Source organism: Ambystoma mexicanum, chromosome 1q (genome assembly GCF_040938575.1).
Source record: "Ambystoma mexicanum isolate Mex_15411 chromosome 1q, UKY_AmexF1_1, whole genome shotgun sequence".
Taxonomy (NCBI): domain Eukaryota; kingdom Metazoa; phylum Chordata; class Amphibia; order Caudata; family Ambystomatidae; genus Ambystoma; species Ambystoma mexicanum.
In genome coordinates, this window is record NC_090922.1 from 1,004,369,541 (window position 1) to 1,004,382,693 (window position 13,153).

General features: G+C 43.4%; 1 protein-coding gene across 1 annotated transcript in view; it reads left to right on the top strand.

The window, feature by feature from the left end:
• PIGK (phosphatidylinositol glycan anchor biosynthesis class K) overlaps positions 1-13,153 on the top strand; it is a 577,610-nt gene that overhangs the window by 313,285 nt on the left and 251,172 nt on the right. The gene's annotated exons all lie outside the window — the stretch shown is intronic.

Below are 13,153 nucleotides of genomic sequence, written 5' to 3' on the forward strand. Positions count from 1 at the left end.
GAACTCCACGGGAGCCACCCATTCCTTGTAAAGTATCATGTTAGTCTCGCTCCTTTCAGCGCCATGATGCCCTCGGGTGAACGAGCGCTTAATAAGTTAACATAACATCTTGCTAAATCACCCTCGGACGATGAGGAGGGTTATGTCAGCAATTCTCCCATTTTGTCAAGATTGGTATCCTGCGGACCACTGAATTTAGAACTACCTCTTCAGAGAAAAGGGTGAGCGGAACCCCTATTCTGGTTTGGCGCCCCGGAGTGAGCTTCATTATAAGTAGAAACTGGTTCACCAGAACCACGAGCCACGGCACCCTACACCCTCACTTGGTTCATCACCACCATGGCACACAAACACTCACTAATCCACCATCGACTATCTTGTAACTTGATACACTTGAATTATAAACCTACAATTCCCATGGACTGACTAAATTCAGACATGCCTTTAGCAACACAGCTGAGTAAGCATACCTTAACCCAATTCCCTATCGGTAAGTGGGGCTAGCTCATTTTTTCATTTATTTTATTGTTTAAAGTGTGGACTTCACCCGATGGCACCAGAGCGCTGTACAGAGTGTGGGTAGCAAGCATTTGGTTGGCATCTTTTTACCTGAGTTGCTTTCTGTGTGCCCATTGGGATTAGTATTTCGGCAGGAATTTTTGAAAAAGCCGTGGTTTGAGAGATTTGAGCAATATGAGAATGTCTTGTGGCAAAGTGGTCATTTTAGTCATCTCGTCCTGCATTAATTTAGTCCTCCTCCTTACTCCTTCTAAAACCCCTCACTTCTGACTGCTGTCTAAGCCTTCCTGATGGATTGGCATCAGCCACCCAGTGCGTTTCTTGGTCCTGACCTTCCTCCCATGCATATTCTTGAAAGGTGCATGTTCAGTAGCAAAGTATGGTGTGAGTCTGTCAGCCCGCGTCCTGGAACTTCTCATCAAACTGACACACCCTGAAATGACCTACATATTCCACAATATCCCTGCTCCGTTTGGCTACAATAAGTGTCTCATACTTTGTGCTTTGCCACTTTTAATCTTAAGGGCCCTGAGTGTGCCAGCTTGGCCATTTTATTTCTCACAGTTGGGGGTAGGACTAGTTTCTCAGCAAGAATCCAAGCCCAGCCTCTTTAGACAACTAAGGTACTACCTTGACATATAGCTGAAGCTTCATAGCCGACACTTTTTCTAAAATCACACATTCAGCACATGGTGCTACACACTTGCCATCTCCTTCATGGTTTTCATCCATCATCACAGCTCTCCAAAATGTCTTTCATATTAACCATGCAAACCTCCTCTTTATATTTCTCCTCATCAGGAGTAATTGTCTCTTGCTAAGGAAGGCTTGACAAGCAGTTCGCCCTTTGGTTTCGTGTGCTCCAGATATTTGGATGGAGATGTTGCATCCATAGAGATTGGCCCAAATCTTAGTCCAACTTGGTGACACTTTGGACAGACCACCTTCAGAGGGGATGTTGATGAGCGGCTTGTGATCCGTTCCAAACAGAAAATGTCATCCTCAAATATATGTTGTGAGATTATTGAACTCCCAGGAGCATGTGGTCATTTCTTTATCAATCACGGAGTAGTCTCTCTGCATGGGTGACAAAGTACTGGATGCGAAAGCAATGATTCACCCCATGGGTTGTCCCCTTTTGTTGCTGGCATTTACAGTAATTTTACACACATTTTCAGGTTCAAATGAACTCTGAGAAAGGCCCATAGACCGTTTCATTTAAATTCTTTAAAGCTCATCTTTTCCTTTTCTCTGTAGGTGAAACTTTAACCTTTCTTCAGTGTCCTTCTCAATAGCTTGGTTAAATAGAGCTCTCATAAGCCCAAAAAAAGAGGACACTTGTTCCTTATTCCCCATTGTCGTAAATTGGATTTTAGCCTTGATGAGACCTTTGCTGGCACCGTCCTTGGACATCTGAAGTGCAGATTTCCTCCAAGGTAGTCATGCCTTGTTGTTTTGAGTTTGCTTAGTATTTTATCCAACATCATGCTGTGTTCAGTTTGGGCATATTCAAACATGAAGATCATTGTAAAAAGCATTTGCATTGCTCATTCCTTTTAAAGAGATGGTGGACTATCCTTTGAAAAATAGCAGCCTCTCATACCAGGCTGAACAGTATTATTTTATGTTGGAAGAAGCAGTCTGGTGTAATTAATGCATTGAGTGGTTATAATTGTGGATGAAATTTGACTTGGTGATCAGCAGATCGTAAATCTCTGGTTGAAAAATACCTTTCATTCCGAAGCACAGTAATTCTTGAATACGGTTAGCAGTTCACCCACATGTTGAAGTGAGGGAGTCGAGGGCCACGCACAGCCTGAGATTGCCAGCCTTTGTTCTTGCCACAACCACTGGGCTCAGCCAACTGGTGGACTCCACAGGTTCTGTGACACCTACCACTTGGACATTGAGCAGGGTGGCCAACAATCTCCTCCCTTGCAGTAGGCAGGACAGCACGCATCTTATCCTTAACTGAGATTACCCCTTCCTTAAATCTTGTAAATGAATCCTCTCAATCACCCTACATCTGAGCACAAGTGGTAGTATGCTTCAACTATATATCTATAGTTTCCTCTTGGTCTGAGGCAAGATCTTGGTAAATTTTACACACCTCCAGCTTCATTGGAAAATTAAATTGCTGTCACCGTCATAGTATGTCTTTTCCTCTGCCATGTCTTCCTTTAAATCCCAGCTCAGTCCAGAAGTAGCCGAAGGTGTGCTCTTCCTACTACTAGAACCACTACCAGAACCACCTGCAGAATACCAAAGACATGAATTCTGCACAAACTAATACAATTCATAATTCCAAGAACGATCATTCACTGGCATCAGTGGACACTTTCATTCCCCGTTAATTTCTATATTAACATTCACTGTAGAAGAGCCCAATGACCCGTGCATGGACACCAGCTTCCCCTGCAATAAGCGCACATTTTATGCTTAGCCAATGATTTGTGGTTCTCTTTGTAATTGACTTGAACATTTGTGGATATAGAATCCGATTTGTAGATTTAAGGCTTGCTTCCATGGCAATGAAAGCTCTTGTAGAAAACGTCTGCTTAAGATTTTGGTCAACCTTGGCATAATCGGACAGTTGATTAAAGCTGGAGTCTTTCAGGCTGCATGTACTGCGGGGGATTTAGCGTAATTTTCTTTTGCATATCATAATATATGCCAACTTGTATGGAGCAAACAAGATGTCATGACTGCAGTAGAAGTGGAAGTCTATCTATATTAACTTGCTATGTTTGCTAACCTTCTTGATGGCTGGTACATCCCCAAAGCATATTGTTTGAAATTCTCCAAACCACCTTTCTTGATATCCCTAGCCATTCTAAAGGCCCTCATCGGTAATATGCAAGTAGTATTCAAAGTATGGACTTAAATCCAACCGCTCTGGATAGAAACGCAGCATGTCCCTCAACAGAGAAAGTATACTGCATTCTGCAATTTCACAGGAAACAAACATTAAGGCAGCATGAACATACTTTCTGGGAACATTGGTAGGTTGGAATGCAGGCAAATTCATTATGATTTTGTACATTGTATCAGCCGATTTGATATCCTCACGTTCCAGGGGATCTGGACTCTTATGCCACTGAATGGCTTTTAATGTATTTTGAAGCAGCTAAGCTGAACAATAGAGGCAGGACTAGTGGTGGTCTAGCAACTTATGTTGCAATAACATAGTTTAGTAGTATGTATAAACTTAAGATATAACCTACTGACCTTCAACCTTACCATCAATATGTGGTCAGGAACTTTGTTAAATTTCTATAATGGTCAACATGTTTCAGAGCGTAGTCCCTCACAAGCAGTTTGTATGGAAATAAATTGCTTATCACGGACGAGATATTATTAAGCAGTCATACTTTCTTTGGGTAACTTAAGTCATCAGAATACAGACAATAAAAAGTCTAAAATTTGCAATCATAACAACAACAAAAAAAATCTCATGAGATTGTTCAACCTGTTTTCTTTGATAGCTACTACTGAGAGATGTTAGTCGAGTGCATCCCTATACATATATGCATGTACCTCTTTGCATTTGACAGCATCACATTTGTGCATCACAAAACACTTGTATCAAAATTTCAACAATTACCAGTCGTTTTTTCAGGCATAATTTATGTTGTCTGGAGGTTCATTCACTGTTTAGCTCAAGAACATTCACATGATGACTAATTTGTTTTTCCAGTTAGCCATTCAATATAGATAAAAAGCGCGTAAGCCGTAAGATGGCTTTGGTGGTGGAACCCCACATGCATACTAACCATAGCCATTCACTTGCAGCCGTCCGAGTACTCACTGTTTCACTTTCAAATATTAATTTGCGTTGGACCTCAAAGTAACTACAGTCCGTAATCAGGTGCTTAAGCGATTCCTGCAAGTTGGGCACCTTGCAGAACCTGCAGTTATCTCCCAATTGGTCCACCTTGAAGCTTTTCCAATTTATTATGCGTTCTAAAGTTGGAAATTGGTTTAATTTAAACCTTAAATATAGATTTCTGGCATTTGGGCAGGGCAGTTGTATTAGGTAAAATGTATGCGGTAGGCGGACCGATGCAAATTTGGACGCTTCTTTATAGGTTTTAAATTTTCCCATGGCATTTGTTTTACACCAATCGTGTGCGAATAGGCGCAGTTTCACGTGCGCTTGGCGGAATTCTAAGTCAGCAGGAGTGAGTGCTAGATCTTCCAATATGGCTTCCATTTTCTTATAGAAGATTTTAAGTGATGGGGGGTTAGAGGCGTTAAGCATCAACCCCAAATCTTCGTATATGGAATTTTTTAGGGGAAATAACATTTTACCAAGATTTGATAGTTGGCGCCAGTTGTATCGGGCAGACAAAGATGTTAATCCCAGTTCTTGCCTAAGCACCGCATTGGGTAGCGAGTGGGCCAAACGCAGCATGCCCTTCCATATACGCCCTTGAGGTTGGTCCAAAAATTGGTCTATATTTGCCAGACACATGTCAAGGGCATATAATAGGATCGCCTCTACTTTAAGAGTGTAGAATTCCAAAAGGGGAAGCAGAGAGAACTTGCAGTATTTAGTTAGAACCATGCGAATTTGTGTGGAAAGGATTGTAGCCTTGTGATTGAGGGTGTTTTTCCCATGGTGATTGCATTTGAGTCTGATATCAAATAGCCCAAGTATCAGATCATGGATGTCCTCGGAATAGGTGTGCTGCCTATGGTCCACTTCCATGGACAAGAATGGTGCTTGAGGTTCTTGAATAGAAAGATACTAGATTTCGCTGAGTTAAAGAAAAGATTATGAGAGACAGTAGTCAGAAAATCCGGAAAGTTTTGTTTGCAGACCTGACTGTGTACGGTCAAATATCACAATGTCATCAGCAAACGCGAGCCACTAGATTTTTAAGTGCCTCAACCTGGCCGGGTAGCTAATTTGTTTCAGCCAGATGTCATTGATGCTTAAAAAATACAAATTAAACAAAGTAGCTGCCAGGTTACAGCCTTGTTTTACTCCGATTGCGATCGGAATTGGGCTCGTGGTTGCTCCAGATTGGTTTACTCTGATGTAATAGACTGTGTTGGTGTGCAATTTAGATATCAGATATATGATGTGCAAGGGAATACCCAGCATCCACATTTTTTGCCAAAGGATTCCCCGCACCACACAATCAAAGGCCGCTGTCACATCCACAAAGGCCATATATAATGGGCCTGAATCAGGTGTCTTGTATTTCGCAAGTAAATGAGCCATAAGTGTCGCGTTGAGGGAAGTGCCCATCTGGGCCCGGAAGCCAATTTGAAAACGAGATAGTACATTAAAGTTTTTCAGAAACGTCTGGAGTTCCCTTAGCAGTAAAATTGCGAACACTTTGGCTGTTGCATCTATAAGGGCAATAGGCCTATAATTTTCGGGATTATCTCTGTCACCCTTTTTGTAAATAGGTATTATTATTATTGAGCCCAGCCACGAGTCAGGGATGACTAAAGATGTTAGAATATTATCAAATTGGGATTTGAGAAGTTTGGCCCATAATGTTGGCTTCCGTTTTAATACACACGGTGGGATACAGTCAGGCCCAGCGGCCTTAGAATAGTTTAGGGCATTGATTGCACGCTCAATGTCTTGCAATGTCCAGGGAGGTATTGGCAATTTAGGCGGAGTAAGTTCCTCTGTATTTGTCGCATGGTATTGCACTGGCAAAGCACATTTTTTCCCATAGTATTCGACCCTTGCTGCAGCGGGAATCGAGCATGCCTGATTTGAGGAGAGTTTTCCAGCGTCGGCTCTTAGAATTGCCCATGTCGAACGCCGGTCGTTACGACAAAGTGAGACCATAATCTTTTGAATTTCGAGATTGAATTTGTAACGTTTTAAGTTTTTGCACTTGTTACGGAAAGCATTACAAATCTGTCTTTTTTGCTTGGCATATTTTGCTTGGCATAAAAGGCTGATTTTTCTTTTATTAATATATTGGAAATGGCTGAAATGATTCATGTGGCTAATTGCAAAAATGGGAATAAGAAAATATATCCCAGAGGAAGGTTCAATGAAGAGTATAAGTTGGCAAAACGTGTTCGGTTGACCTTCTTTAAGAAAGTTAATCTTGTGATCCCATCACAATTGATGCATGAAGAAAAGATTGTAAAAATGTCATAAATATGTTGAGAGTGCCATTAAAAATTGGAGCCTGGAACTTACTTCAACAGGCGGTTCTTGCCAACAACTGTAGTCATTTGATATGCTATGATATGATATGGCATTTATAACGCGACCTGTACACAAGGGTACTATTTTGGAGACAGTGTACCACTCACATGACCACCCTAATCATGGAGGCAGCAGAAGAGACTGTCGGTGCTAAACTTCACTCTTGATTTTACCAGGGAGGTTAAAGAGATATTGTATCAATCCGCCAGTTGAATATGCCCTAGCCCATGTGCCGTCCTTATGGCTTTGGGTTTCCGTGGCGCAGTCCTCTGCCGGGATTTGGCAGTACGAAAGGAGGTGCATGACCTGGTTGGTAGGGAGAGCAGTCCACGGGCATCCTCCCCGGATCCCAGCAACAGGGCAGGGAATAACCACATGTTTCAGCCTCCATTACCTTTTCGCCTGCAGAGAGAGCATACATTTCTCTTTGGTCAGTAGGGCCCACAAACACCCAAACACAGAGGAGGCTGAACAAGAGACTGGGGGGACCTGAGGATGAGAGTTTGTACGACGACAGGCGGAAACGGAATGGGAGTTTGTGAGAACACAGGGGAATAAGTAGTGGAAAGGGAGTTCAGACCAGAAGGAGAGTTGAGACCAAATTTCGGCCACTGGAAGAATAAGCGGCGGAGCAGTTGAGTACTGTATATAAATATAGAGATGATTGGACGCCGGGCATACCAAGAAGAGGGGGTTGGTAATGGAGGAAAGATCAGAAGCGGAGAAGATTAGCAGAAAGCAGTTTTGGAATCTAGAGGAGATTGCAGGTAGAGCCTATCAAGAGGATGAGGTTCAATATGAAGGGAGGATCGGAGAGACAAAGTATTGTGATGAACCAGAAGAAGGATTTGGACACATGGTAGATACAGTAAAGCTTTTTATTTAAATAATATGAGAAAATGCTGATCTTCACCTACTGCTATCGAGATTAAATAATCTGCCTAACAGAATTAAATAAGGGTGCTTGTCTGTCAGTAAGAGTCCAAAATGAAATGCCCACAGTCCAAAACATTACTTCTAACTTGCCCTATCACTAAAAGTAATAACTAAAGATTGCCAGTTTTTATTCTCTCTGGCATGTTCCCTTTTGGCCTGCTGGGTGTGAGGCCATTTCTCCAGCGTTTTCTGTTATCTTTGTGTTTTCAAAATCATTCAATAAATATTAGTCCAAACTCTCACAAGGTTTCTCTTGAGCTCCTGTAGCTCGTATTGAACATTTCCTGTTACTATTTCCTGGTATTTGCCAGACCGCCTGAGGACCTTACTGTCAGTCTTTTTTTCCTTCTGAATATAGTCTCTTATGGTTCTTCCTCTTGTTTTCAGTTCTATGCTGTCCGTGTACTGAGGTTTGGCTATTTTCTCTTGCTCCTCCTTTTCTGTATAGTGTTTCCACCACTTCTGGGGCTTTTCCACTGGTCACCCTCTCGTGTTCTCTTCTAATGCTGAGTTTTGTACTTCATATTGAATGGCTTTCAGAAGCTTTCCTTAGAATGTTCAAATGTTTGACAAATGTGATATTTACTTGGCTTCCTCCCAGAACACACTTTAGTTTTGTCTGTGTTTCACATTCTTTCTTACATTTCATGTTTAGCTTGTATTCTCTGTTGCCTCCCCCGCTTTACCCCGGTACCTTAATTCCTGGGGTTTAGATTTCTGGGGTCTGGGGCGAGACTAAGCGGCATTACTCTGATTCTGCTGCCGTCTTCCCAGCTCCACTTTGGATTCACTCCAAGTGTCTGGTCAACTCGGGATGTTCAGTGTTGCTAGTCAGTGGGGAGATTTCGCTTCTCCCGTTAAAAAAATCAAGTCCTCAAAATCCGGCAAAGTTGCTGGGGGTCTCTAATGTATAGGCAATTAGCACATTTCTGAGAATTCTCCCTAACACTTGTCCCCCCCCCCCAGACTAAGGGACAGGAGGATTTAATCCAACCCTGGATGAATCTCCTTACTTCAGCCGGTCATACTTTCTGGAGAAACCATCAGGATTTTGGTTATTAAACCCTGACCTGTCTTCAATGGTAAAATCAAACTCCTGTAGGCTGATTGACCATCTTAAATAATTTAGGATTTCCCCCTTCATCTGCATTAACCATCTCAAGACTTGGTGGCCTGTTTGAATCACAAAAGTAGTGCCATACAAGTATGTTCTAAACTTTTTCAAAGACCACACAAAGGCAAAACATTCATGTTCTATGGTTGCCCACCTCCTTTCAGGTTCCTTCAGTTTTCTACTGATGAAGCATGTTAGAAAGCAGCTTTGGTACTCTTAGTGAGGTTCATACATACGCTTTATTGCAAGTTCTTTTCAGCTGTTACATTAAGAACACTTGAGGAACACCACTGGGCCCCATCACCAAGCTTAGCCCAGCTCCAACTGACATAAAATAGAACCTTCACACATACTCACAGGACTCCAACATTCTCACAGTTCATGCATTTTCAGGTAAGCACTTTACAACAAAGCAGATTGGGTGTTCCCTGCCTCTCTCATCCAGCTGACTCAGAACTGCACCTATACCTGTATTGGAAGCATCTGTCTGTACAATAAAGGATTGGTTGTAGTCGGGAGCTCTTAAGACTGGAGCTTAACAAAGGGCTTTCTAAAGTCCTTCAAATGCCTTGGTGCACTCCTCATTCCACCTGACCTCCTTGGGGAATTTGGGTGAGGAGATCGCATTCAAGGGAGAAGCTATGGTCCCATAGTTCTCAATGAATATCCTATAGTAATCTATGAGACCTAGAAAAGCTCTCACTTGGGTTTGAGTAGTAGGAGTGGCCCAGTCTTGTACAGCTTGTACTTTGCTAGGCAACAGTCTTATTTCACCTTCTCCTACCTCATGTCCAAGGTAGACCACTTTACTCTGACTAAATTGACATTTACATGCCTTTATGGTCATATTGGCCTGCTCAAGAGCCTGCAATACATATGCTAAGTGGTCAATATGTTCCTTCCAAGTAGGGCTGAACACTTCAATGTCATCCAAGTATGCCATGCAGAAGTCTTCCACCCCATTCAGAACATGATTCACCATCCTTTGGAATGTAGCAGGTGCATTCCTTAGTCCAAAAGCATAACTTTAAACTGGTAGAGGCCTCCTCGGGTTAAAAATGCAGTTTTGCCCTTGGCATGGTCTGTCAGGGCTATTTGCCAATAGCCTGAGGTAAGGTCAAATGTACAGAGGTACTTGGCTGAACCAAGTTTCTCCATCAGCTCATCTGTCCTAGGTAAAAGATGGGCATCAGTTGTGGTGACTGCATTAAGAGCTCTATAGTCCACACAGAATCTCAACTCCTTGGATCCTGCCTTTGGTACTAGCACAACTGGACTAGACCATGGACTGGTAGAGGGCTCTATTACCGAAGATCAAGCATCTTGTTGACCTCTTCTTTTATGTGGGTTCTTACATGGTCTGACATCCTGTAACCTCAGCTTTTAACAGGTAAACAGTCAACAGTGAGAATCTCATGATGGCCCCAAGGGGGCAAGCCTGGTGATGGTGAAAACAGAGGGGCAAACTGATTTAACAGACTTTTTGCATTCATCCTTTTGTTCCAGTGTTCGATCAGAAGAGAGATTAACCCCTTCTATCTTCCCATCTAAAGGTTGTCCCCTAAGGAGGACAGGTAGAGGTTCACTCTCCCCCTCCTCTTGAGAAAGGGCTAGAAGCAAAGCTCCCAGTTCTGGTCTAGATACATAGACCTTTAGGTGGTTGGTTTGAAAGACCCTGGGGGGGAAGGCTCCTTAGGATTGCCCAAGTCCACCAAATAATTGACCTCTCCAAATTTCCCACAACCTTGAAGGTTCCAATCCTTTTGTCCTGTAAAGCCCTATGCCTTTTAGGTACCATAACTAGAACTAGCTGGTCTAGAGTAAACTTAACCATGTTGGCCTTTTGGTCAGTCCAATGCTTCACCAGAGTCTAACCTGCTTTCCATGTATCTGAAGCTTGTGTCATCATGTGTGTCATTCTCCTTCAGAGACCTAACACATAGAAGGAACACTCTCCAACCCCTCCTTGATTAGGGCCAATGCACCTCTAACCGGATGACCATAGAGAAGCTCAAAGGGGCTGAAGCCAACCCCTTCTTGAGCGACTTCTCTATAAGCAAACAGAAGGCAGGGCAGTAGAAGGTTCCACTTTCTTCTAAGGGGTTCTTCTAGAGCACTTACCATGATCTTCATAGTTATATTCAACCTTTCCACCAACTCATTGGTTTGGGGATGGTAGGCTGCTGAGAACTTGTAGGTCACTCCACAGTTTTTCCACATGGCTTGCATGTAGTGGGACATAAAGTTGGATCCCCTGTCAGAGATATCCTCCTTAGGAAAACCTACTCTGGCCTTAGCCACTGCCTGAGCAGTAACAGTCCTCCTAGGTATAGCTTCAGGATACCTGGTAGCATGGTATAGCACACACAATATAAATTGGTTGCCTGAAGATGTGGGAGGGTCTAACGGACCAACAATGTCGATTCCTACCCTCTCAAAAGGGACTCCCACCACGAGGCACCAAAGTTGCCACATTCTTGCCTCCATTTTTGTCAGAAGTGTGACAAGTGTGACAGCTTCTACAGAATGTATCTACCTCAGAGCCCATCTTACGCCAATAGAAATAAAGAGAAATCCTTTCCTTGGTCTTCTTAAAGCTCAAGTGACCAGCCAAAGGAATCTCATGGGCTAACTGTAGAAACTGAGGTCTCACCTCTTGAGGCACTACAAGTCTTCTGTAGTCTCCTGGGGTAGACTAAATAGGTTCACTGCAGAGGAGGCCATCCCCCTAGTACAATTTGTGCGTCCCTGGATCTTGCCCTTCCAGCTGGGAAGCTGCCTGTTGGTGAAGTCCCTCAAGAGTAGGACACTCCCATTGACCTCTGCTGAAGTGTGCCGTACAGTGGCCCCCTTCTGCAAGGAAAGTCTGCAGCTCAGGATATGTCTTTAGGATCCAGATTGCCAACAGGTGGAAGGTCTTCTTCCAGCTCTGTGTCATCAGTAGCTAATTCACCATCTTCTGGTTGAACCTCACGCTCAGCCTCAGCTGGTGGAATAGTCACAGGTGTAACTTTGGACTGTCCTCTCGGGGATGTCCTGGTTTGACCACAGGAGTACTATCTTTCTTGTTTCCTGAGACTTTGGGTTTCCCCTTTGTCTCATTCTTCCTGGAAATACATGTTGGCTCTTCCTGTGGACTGGGTGTTATAGGCTCTTCTGTAACAACCCACTGAGAGTCATTTAAAGTGAGCTCTCTGGCTTTCCTAGTCTGTTCCTGCCTCCTTTTACTGGGAGACCTGGGGGTGCTTGATATAACTCCAATAGTGTTTAAGTAATACCCCGGCAGGATTCTCCTAGGCACTTAACTTTGTACACAGACTGGTATTCTTACAGTCGTATTGTTGCACTGGATGAGAGTTGGTAGTATTGGAACCAACTGGATAGGGCCTCCTGCAAGCTTAGTGGGATCTTTGGGTGCCTTAGCAACATCCTCAGGAAAAAGGTTTCAACCACCACTGTGATGCTGGCCCCAGTGTCTCTAATGGCAGGGGTCTCCTGTCCATTTACAAGTACACTGTCCTTTTAGTATTATTTTGTGTTATCTGGTATAGAGTTATACACATCTATATTCTGCTGTTCCCACAGTGACACTAAAGAAACACTGGCAGAGACTCCAATGGGGTCTTCAGCCAATAGTTGAAGGTTTCCACTTGCCATAGGTACTTCTCCCTCAGGGATGAAGGTTAAGGAGTCAGTGTGGACCGCAGAAGGTTTACCCTTACATCTGGGATCCCCTTTCACATGGTCAGTTGACCCACAAGCATAACATTGTCTGCTGACCTCCCTCTGGTTTTCCAACAGAGGTTTCACAAGGCTGACCTGGTTTCGCAAATGGCTTACCCTTCCTATGTGTGTGACCCTCTTTTGGATCAGAGGTTTTAGAATTCTCTTGGTAATCTTTCTTGTGCTGTTTCTTCTTATCCTTTTTTGAGTGCCCCCAGACTCCCTGTGAGTAGCCCTGTTGGCAACCCACGAGTCAGCAGCTTGTTCTAGCTTCTTGGGATCAATCTCTTTCGAGTCAGCCAAGTGCTGTCTCAGCTCAGGAGAGCAGGCATCAACAATAGGTTCCAACAATAATAGAGTTCTCATTCATTCAAAGGAGTTCACTCTGTAACCCTTAACCCAACCATCTAAGTTTTTCAAACATTCACACACCCAGGTAGCCCAAGGGGTACCATCAATCTTTGAGGGTCCTAAACCTCTTAAGGTACTATGAAGGAGTTTTCCCAAAGCTAGCTTCACATTTTCATACTCCAATCTTTCAAGTTCCCCCACCTCCATTACAGTATCAGTTGCAACCTGGGGGAGCCTAGACAAAAGCCAAGGAATCAACTGATTCCCTGCGAAACCCTGAATCCCATAGTTATATTCAAAAGCACCCAACCAATCCAAAATAT